The sequence below is a fragment of the Eriocheir sinensis genome, chromosome 69 (genome assembly GCF_024679095.1).
Source record: "Eriocheir sinensis breed Jianghai 21 chromosome 69, ASM2467909v1, whole genome shotgun sequence".
NCBI lineage: Eukaryota > Metazoa > Arthropoda > Malacostraca > Decapoda > Varunidae > Eriocheir > Eriocheir sinensis.
The window spans coordinates 5248406-5256995 of NC_066577.1; positions in this window are offsets into that span (position 1 = coordinate 5248406).

Sequence of the window (8590 nt, forward strand, 5' to 3'; positions counted from 1 at the left end):
TGTAGTAATTCCTCGGGCGTGCGGAAGTAGCGCCATCTATTGCAGCCCACCAAAAACGTCACTTTTCAGGGGTAGCTTTACTATTTTTGAAGTACCTGCCACAGCACCCTATTCAGCCTTTACTTATTTTTTTCATTATTGTAAAATGATTTACTAATGGGGTAAAGAAAAATATATTTGTTCTTATGTTTTATTAGGTATTATCTACACTATATCAATTTGTTATTTTAGGAAAAATATGGTGTAGAAAGCATTTGATAATATATATATATATATATATATATATATATATATATATATATATATATATATATATATATATATATATATGTGTGTATGTGTGTGTGTGCAGTGCTTTAAATACAAGCAAAGCATACATCATTCTATGCATGCTAGATTACTATAATGCCTTTGCAACTGTGGTAACCTGGATGTCACACTGGTCCTGTGTCCCAGGGTAATGGGTTCCCTAACACCACAGGCTCAAGGGCCAATGTTACAGAGATGAGCACTGAGGCCACGTGCTGCTACAGCGTATGCCCCCAACCGTACCTTTACCTTTTGCAACATGCTCTTAGCTGAGCAAAAATATCATACTAACTGTACAAGTGCCAGATAATGGCAAGCATTGCATACTGCTTGACAGGGCAGAGAACAAAAGCTTCTAATCATTACAACTGAAATAAACAATGGGAGACACTCAAAGCTTGTTAACTGAACATGACCCGATTTATAACAGGCAAAACCAACAATGGTGCGTTATATACAATGAAAACTATATAAAAATGTTGCAAGGCACATCAATATAAGAGCAAAGCACCATAAAACATTCTGAAATACATGATGGAGGACATCAAGAAGGTAACACATGAGTTGTCTTAAATGGAATGCAATAACTTGGTGGTCCTGGGAGACAGGTGAGCCTGGAGGTGAAAATGGAATGTAGGACACGGTATGATCTCACAAGCTCTGACCTTGGTGTCATAGTCATGAAGATATTGAGCTCAGTGGGCACAACTATGCAGCGGAGGCACATATGATAAAAGCAAATGAGACAAAATAAGGCAACTCAGTGTAAAAAAATAGCAGGAAAGTTATGCTGCAGTATGTGACACACCAAATTACAGGGCAGAGAGTGATATGTATTTCATGGGCTATATCAGTAAACATGTAGCATTTATTGCAGGAACCACACATTAAAGTTGGATGTAATAAAATATATGTTTTTAGCACACATTAAAGTTGGATGTAATAAAATCATTTGATATGAAACTCCTTGAACTGGCCAACCAAACAAACCACTCTCTGCCCCCCTCCCCTTCAAAAAGCATTATTTTCACAAGGTTTATGAGGCATTAGTCAAGAATATTAACTGCCATTACATTTTGACAAAAAAAAAAAAAAAAAAACACCTCTGGGATTATGTAGATCATATAAAGCAGAAAAAACATTGCATGCTGTAATACAAACAAGATTACTCCTGGAAGCCACATTCATGATGCCAGACACGTGATGACAGACACAGTGTGATGAAATTACAAGCTGTATTTTACATTATGAAACCAAGCCAAGTGTCACTGCAGCACATATTAGGTAAGGCAGACACCAAAAGCTTGTTACCTGAACAAGATTAAATATAACAGGCAAAATCACAATAAAGCATTGCATACTGATGGCTGGAAGAGAACAAATGCTTCCAAGCATTACACCTAAAATAAACAATGGCAGATATTCAAAACTTGTGCGAACAAGACCTGATTTATAACAGGCAAGACCAACAATGGTGCATTACATGCGATATCTGGCAGGGATTCCTTGCATTAGAATTGGAAAGTGGCAGACACCTAAAGCATTAACTGAACAAGATCTGATTTATAACAGGCAAAACCAACAATGGTGCATTACATGTGATATATAGCAGGGAAGATAAATGATTCCTTGCATTACAACTGGAAAGTGGCAGACACCCAAAGCTTGTTAATTGAACAAGATCTGATTTATAACAGGCAAGCCCAACAATGGTGCATTACTTGCAATATTTGGCAAAGTATATGGAAAAAATTCTTGGCGTAACAAGAGTAATACTAAATAATGGCAAATCCCACGAAGTTTCTCTTCTTTTGACAAAGCCTGTGCTCTTTGCTGCAGGGCTGTCAGAGTGTTTGCTCCAGCCAACATTTACTGAAATACCCCTGAGTCATGAGTGAAGTGTTGAAACTGAAGGCAAGTGAAATACTGTGCTCAGAAATCTATTAGCATTTGGACTTTGATAGTATAAGGCCAGAGCAAACCTCCTCTCTTGTAACCCATATCTTCTACTGGGCTTAGATCTTGGCATCTTGCAGCATGTTGAACCTGACCTCAGAAAAAATCCACCCCTATTGGATCTAAAAAATTGCTGGCTCTGGGCAAAAACTGCCCAGGAGTTGTAACAGCCTGGGTTTTGAGCTGCCTTGCCTCCCGGTGCAGACGGCAGACTGTTGTGTGCAGCAATTTTCACTTTTCATGTCTGAAAATACATGAAAAATATTTAATCACAATTAATCACAATTCTAAATAATAAAATAGGTGTATGTAATTGCATTATTGTCAGTGCTATAAGTGAATCTAAGCATTGACATTATGTCTGCACACCAGCTTCGATGGAAGGCTTCACTTAGATTGCCTGACAAGAGTAATATTTTCAGGAGATGGGGGAGAGGATACAACTGGAGACTCTTGACAGATATAATGTCAAGATCTACAAGCACCCATTTACCATATATATCTTTGATGTTCAGTCCATACTAAAACATTTGTCAATGTGTTGCCACACTAAAAATCTAAAAATTCCCTGTTTCTTCAATGTTAGTCATACCTAAGCCCTGCTAAACCATCCAAGTGAATCAAGAATGAGTTCTGGGCGGCAGCATGAGCCAATACTAAATGGCACCACTATAAAAAAAAAATTGCCTGCATCATGACGGGCCTGGGCCGACCGCCAGGCGCCTGAAGAAAACCTACCGGCGCTATAGGCAGGTGGAAAAAAAAAAAAAAAAAAAAAAAAAAAAAAATCACATCAGAAGAATGGACAAAGGTTTGTTAGTGGCACTTCAAGGTTATGCTACCTCTTCAAAGATTGGCCAGTCATGGTTTAAAGTGGAACAGGATAAACAAGAAACAGGTAGATATCTGTGGACACTACTGTTACTATCAATTGCCAGCCAATGGCAAAATTTGAACCTATGCTATCAAAAACATAAGACCCATATGCTGATCACTCGACTAATGTACTACACCCATTGAAACATAATAAAGAGTTTGAATATATCATTCAAAATTTCAACCTTTTTACATACGTTTTTTTTTAAGATATGAAGCCTACTGGTGTAACAGTTAAATATTGAACTCAATTTGTATGCAGAGATGTGAAGTATGTTATTAAGCTGTAATGTTTCCAACAGATTAGTTGTGATTAAAGCAACATGGAATAGTAACTAAAGAGGATAAATTATCACTGAGAAGAAGAGGTTCCTTACTATATTGTGGTGAGCTTGATGGAGTTTCCTCCAACCCATCAAGTTCACACCCTGTTGAGAGGCAATTTTTAATCAAAGTGAAAAATGGATGCAAATGGTCACTAAAACTAGTTATTATACTTGGTGTCACAAATTTGGGCAAGAATTTAGGAAGGACTCCCGGACTTGGCGTCACTGATGAGGTAAATGATCTCGTGCACTCATTGGGCTATAATATATACATTGTTATAATGTGTATTATTGTCTTGTTACTATATATTACCTACTGATAATGGAAATACATGTCAGGATTAATCATCAAATACAAGGAAAAAAGAATCATGTATGGAAATTGTGAACTTTTAAGTTCATGTAACAAACAAGGTTTATTATACACAAAAGGTTGGATACTTCAGATGTAAAAGATTTTGGATATAACATCACCCCCTCCTCCATATTGGTTCTTTAAAGCAAGAGTTGACTACAGCTGATTATTATTTGGTTACCGACACTAAATTTTTTAGTGCAAACCATCTGGAAATCAATGATCATTATAAGGAATACTTCTCATGAGTAGCTACTAAAACTTGATAACCTAGAAGGATGCACCATCAGACTGTAAAGGATAGATATATATATTATAAGACATAGCTACATTGGTGGATCCAAAGGGGGGCCCAGGCCCCCCCAATGTTCCTGAGTGATACAGGAAAACTAGCTCCTAAAACAATGCTTTGGCACAAAGTCCAGGCCGTTATACCCATTGATTTAGGTCACCACCAGTTTTTCAAGACCAGGACTGCCGAGAATGGCTAATTGGTAATGCTAATGCTCCTTCCACCCGCAAAAAGTCTGACGTCCCCCCCAAAACTCATTTCCTGGATCTGCACCCAAAGACATACCGTGACATGGTTCAGTGATCATGGACAAAAAAAAAATGTAAAGACAATCAATATCCAATCATTTCAGAATACATAAAGCAGCATCCATATGAAGGAATTCTACAACTTAAAAGTGATGTTGAGCAGGGCATGTGTTAAGTGACTTGCACAGTCTATTTTGTGAAGTCATAATTAGATTAATAACACAACAATCAACAAACACTAGATGAAGTATTCATACCAAAATCAGTACATGGAGCTGGTGCACTGCAATGGGAAGCACATTCCTGCAGCTCACCAAGAGGGTTGAATGATGCCATGTACTTCAGGGGGGGTGGCTAAATGTCTTCACCTTTGGCCTCTTTCTTGGACTCTCCCCCTTCAGCTGCCACATTCTCTTGGATGATATCGGACGTGTTCGGATCTGTTGGGATGTGGTTGTGTTAGATGTGGAATAACATACGACAGTGGAACATGGAAGGAAAGAGTATGTCCACACGGTAAAATACATAAAAAATTCTTTGGATACTGAAAGGATGTACAGGGATAACTGGGTGAGAAGGGAGAGAGATGCAGATTTTTATGTTAAAGAGCTAGTTACACCAATGAAGACTTAAGGCATACACATTCAGAAAGACCACAATTTTGGCTGCTAGACGGAAAAGCACTAGATGTCAAAGTGCCAGGACATTGAAGGAAGTAATAATAAGAAAAGCAATAATAATTAATGAGTATAAATATATTTCTGATATTTTTGTTTATCTTAATACTTGTATTGGAATTTTCAAACACTAAGAATATAATAAATAAATATTCATAAATTAATGAAAATAAATACATTAATTGTACTAATACTACCACTAACAATATTAACAGCACTGCACCTAATAGACTGAGCAATAAACTGAGTCTGATATGTAACCATAATTAAACTGTCTCTGTCTGAGTGTTATGTGAAGCTTGCTCCATGCACCATGATAGGAATGGAATAGATGCATGCAGGTTGCTGAGATACTTACAGTCACCAGCCACTTGTAGATATGGCACCAAAATGTGTTGGAAGCATTGGCGGCCAACTTCCATTTATTTAATTATTATTTTCTTTAAACAAAGGAGACAGCTCAAGGGCAACAAAGCGTACTAGAAAAAAAAGCCCCTCTACTCACCACTCCCAAACAGACAAAAGTAGAGTCTTGATACACTCTTCTTGAAGGTCAAATTATAGGCAGGAGGAAATGCAGACAATGGAAGGCTGTTCCAGAGTTTATCAGTGTAAGGGATGAAAGAGTGGAGATGCTGGTTAACTTTTGCATAAGATGTTTGGCAAGATAGAACATGCAGTAATTGACTTAAATTAGAAAAGTATAAATATAGGAGGGAAATAGGCAGGCATTAGTTTAGTAATAGGGTGGTGGGGGATCGGAATAGACTCAGCAATCACATGAGTGGAGGGACGATAGCTTGTTTTAAGAGTAGACTGGATAGCTACATGGACGAGGATGACAGGTGATAATGGGGGGAATCTGGAGCTGCCGTATGTAGGCCATTCGGCCTCTTGCCGCGGGAGGAGGGGAGGCATGCAGTTAGCAAGTTCAGAACAGCTGTCAGCGTGAAAATGATTAGAATTTCCACATTATCATTATTTATATATATCACTTACCCCGGGTGGCATCCTTCCGTAATAAATGTAGCTTCACACCAGGCTGTGTCCTCTTTATCACCACAAAGGGACATGATTTGAGGCTCCGGCTGGTAAACGTGGCGGCCGCGGCGGTGTTATGATTTTTGAACGAGGCAGCGTTGCAATCGGAGCAGAGAAAGATATTGCTGCGAATAGCGTTATAATAAACAGTATAAGTTAGACCAAGATAATTATTTTCACCCACTCTTTCCCCCTACAAACCAATGACTCAATTAATATATATCATCATTACTGATGGAAGTCAGCGTGCGTGTTAAAACAATGAGTTTGGAAGAAAAACATGATTACATAGTGATTGATTGATTGATTGATAGTTTATTGTAAAGAACGGCAGTAGGGCTACAATTCCTTGGTTCATTCCAGTATATATACAGAGAGGTTAAACACATAAAACACATCTAACCACATATGCAGAGAAAGTAATATAATTGCGGTATAATAATATAACAATAATAGCATTACTCATGACATGCAGTCAGGCTATATCTACCTAGTAAATATATACAGTATATATAGTTCCTACTGTTCATTTTAATATGTATCTACCTTTATTTTTTTATTTAAAATGGGAAATAACCAGACTGAAGAAAAAAAGTAGCAACATTTGCTGCTTGATCCCATGTTGCAACACTGCTGATGGGTTCTTGGGGTTGGGGGTGGGTCTGGAGGGGGGGAAGCGCCTGGATGTAAACAAAGCTGCTCCTGCGCCATCTGTTGCAACCGACATACACCAACACCCGCCCACGGTCTCCCATAGAGGCCCCCTCTCCTGTTCTATAGTCTCCTTGGTCTTGGCCCAGGGAGGTTCTTTATTATTATTATTATTATTATTATTGTTACTACTGCTGCTATTACTAATATTTTTTGTTCGCGTTCTTGCTCATCTTTCTTCTTTTTTTTTCTTCTGTTCTCTTTCTTCTTCGTCTTTTGTTCTTGTTTTTTGTTTTTTTCTGTTTCTATTTCCATTTTTCTTGTTCTTTTTTTCTTTTCGTTCATCATCTTCTATTTCATTTTCTTCTTTTTTCTTTTTTCTCTACTTCATTTTCTTCATGTTTTTTTTTTGTTCTTCTTGTTCTTCATCTTTTCCTTCATTCTTTTTGTTCTTCTTGTTCTTCATCTTTTCATCATTATTGTTTTTTTTCTTTTTCTCTATTCATTCTTCTTGTTCTTCTTCTTGTTCTTCATCTTGTTGTTTTTTCTTTTTCTCTATTCATTCTTCTTGTTCTTCTTCTTGTTCTTCATCTTTTCATCATTATTGTTGTTTTTTCCTTTTTCTCTATTCATTCAATCTTCTTGTTCTTCTTGTTCTTCATCTTTTCATCATTATTATTGTTTTTTCTTTTTCTCTATCCATTCATTCTTCTTGTTCTTCATCTTGTTGTTTTCTTTTTCTCTATTCATTCATTCTTCTTGTTCTTCTTTTTGTTCTTCACCCCTCAAGGTGGAGTCCTCAGCCCCATGTTATTCAATATCCTTATCGATAAGATTGCCTGGCACTCCTTTCCTCGGGGCACTGAAATTGTCACTAATGCCGACGACATCCTCATTCAGGATGATTCCCCTGGGACCCTGACCAAGGCCCTGCAGCACTTTTTTTTTTTTTTTTTTACAGCAAAGGAGACAGTTCAAGGGCACAAAAAAAGTAAACATTAATAAAAAAAAAAAAAGCCCGCTACTCGCTGCTCCTAAAAAGAATCCAAAGAGGTGGCCGAAAGACACACCCATGCCCGGGGCCTGGGTGTCCTCGAACCCCCCGTGTAACAGTGGAAAAAACACTCCCTTGTCATATATAGGTCAGTTTCGGGAGGAGAGGTGTCCTGATACCCTTGAGGACCTTTGTATACATATCGGTCTGATTGTCAATGCCTCAAAAACTAAATATCAAACAAGTCTCAATGTCGTTCACCGAGCTTTAATACTGTCGCTTTAGGCCGTGTACAATGTTATAAGTATTTAGGAGTGCAACTTAGTTTTAAGAAGTATACCCATTGCATTGACTATGTACGCAATCTCTGTCTACCTCGCCTTGCCCCGTTACGTGTATTAGCAAACAGCAGGGGTCTTGGAGCAGGAATTCCCATTCTTAGGATGTTCTATATCTCTCTGTCATTCGGTCTCTGATTGATCATGCTGCCAGGTCTAGTGCGTTGTAGCCCCTCTCAACTGAAGCCCTTGGAACTCATACAAAGTGAGGCAATGCGAATTATTCTAGGTTGTCCCAGGACGGCAAAGCTTGAAGTCCTCCGAGCTGAGTTGGAGCTGCCCAGTGTTGTCTGCAGAATTCAGGAAATTACTTGCCGCACAGTCTGCCGCATGATTTGCCACGGGGACACTCAGCTTAGGCAGGCTCTTGGTAACTTTCAGCCCACCCCTAACATGCCAGCCAAATCGTATCTTAGAAAGCTCCACAAGCTCTTATCTGACCTTGGTGTCCTTGAACCGTGTCTTGCCCTCATTAGCAGCCCTTGTTATCCCTCTTGGAAACCTCATAGAGTCAGTGTTGATATAGA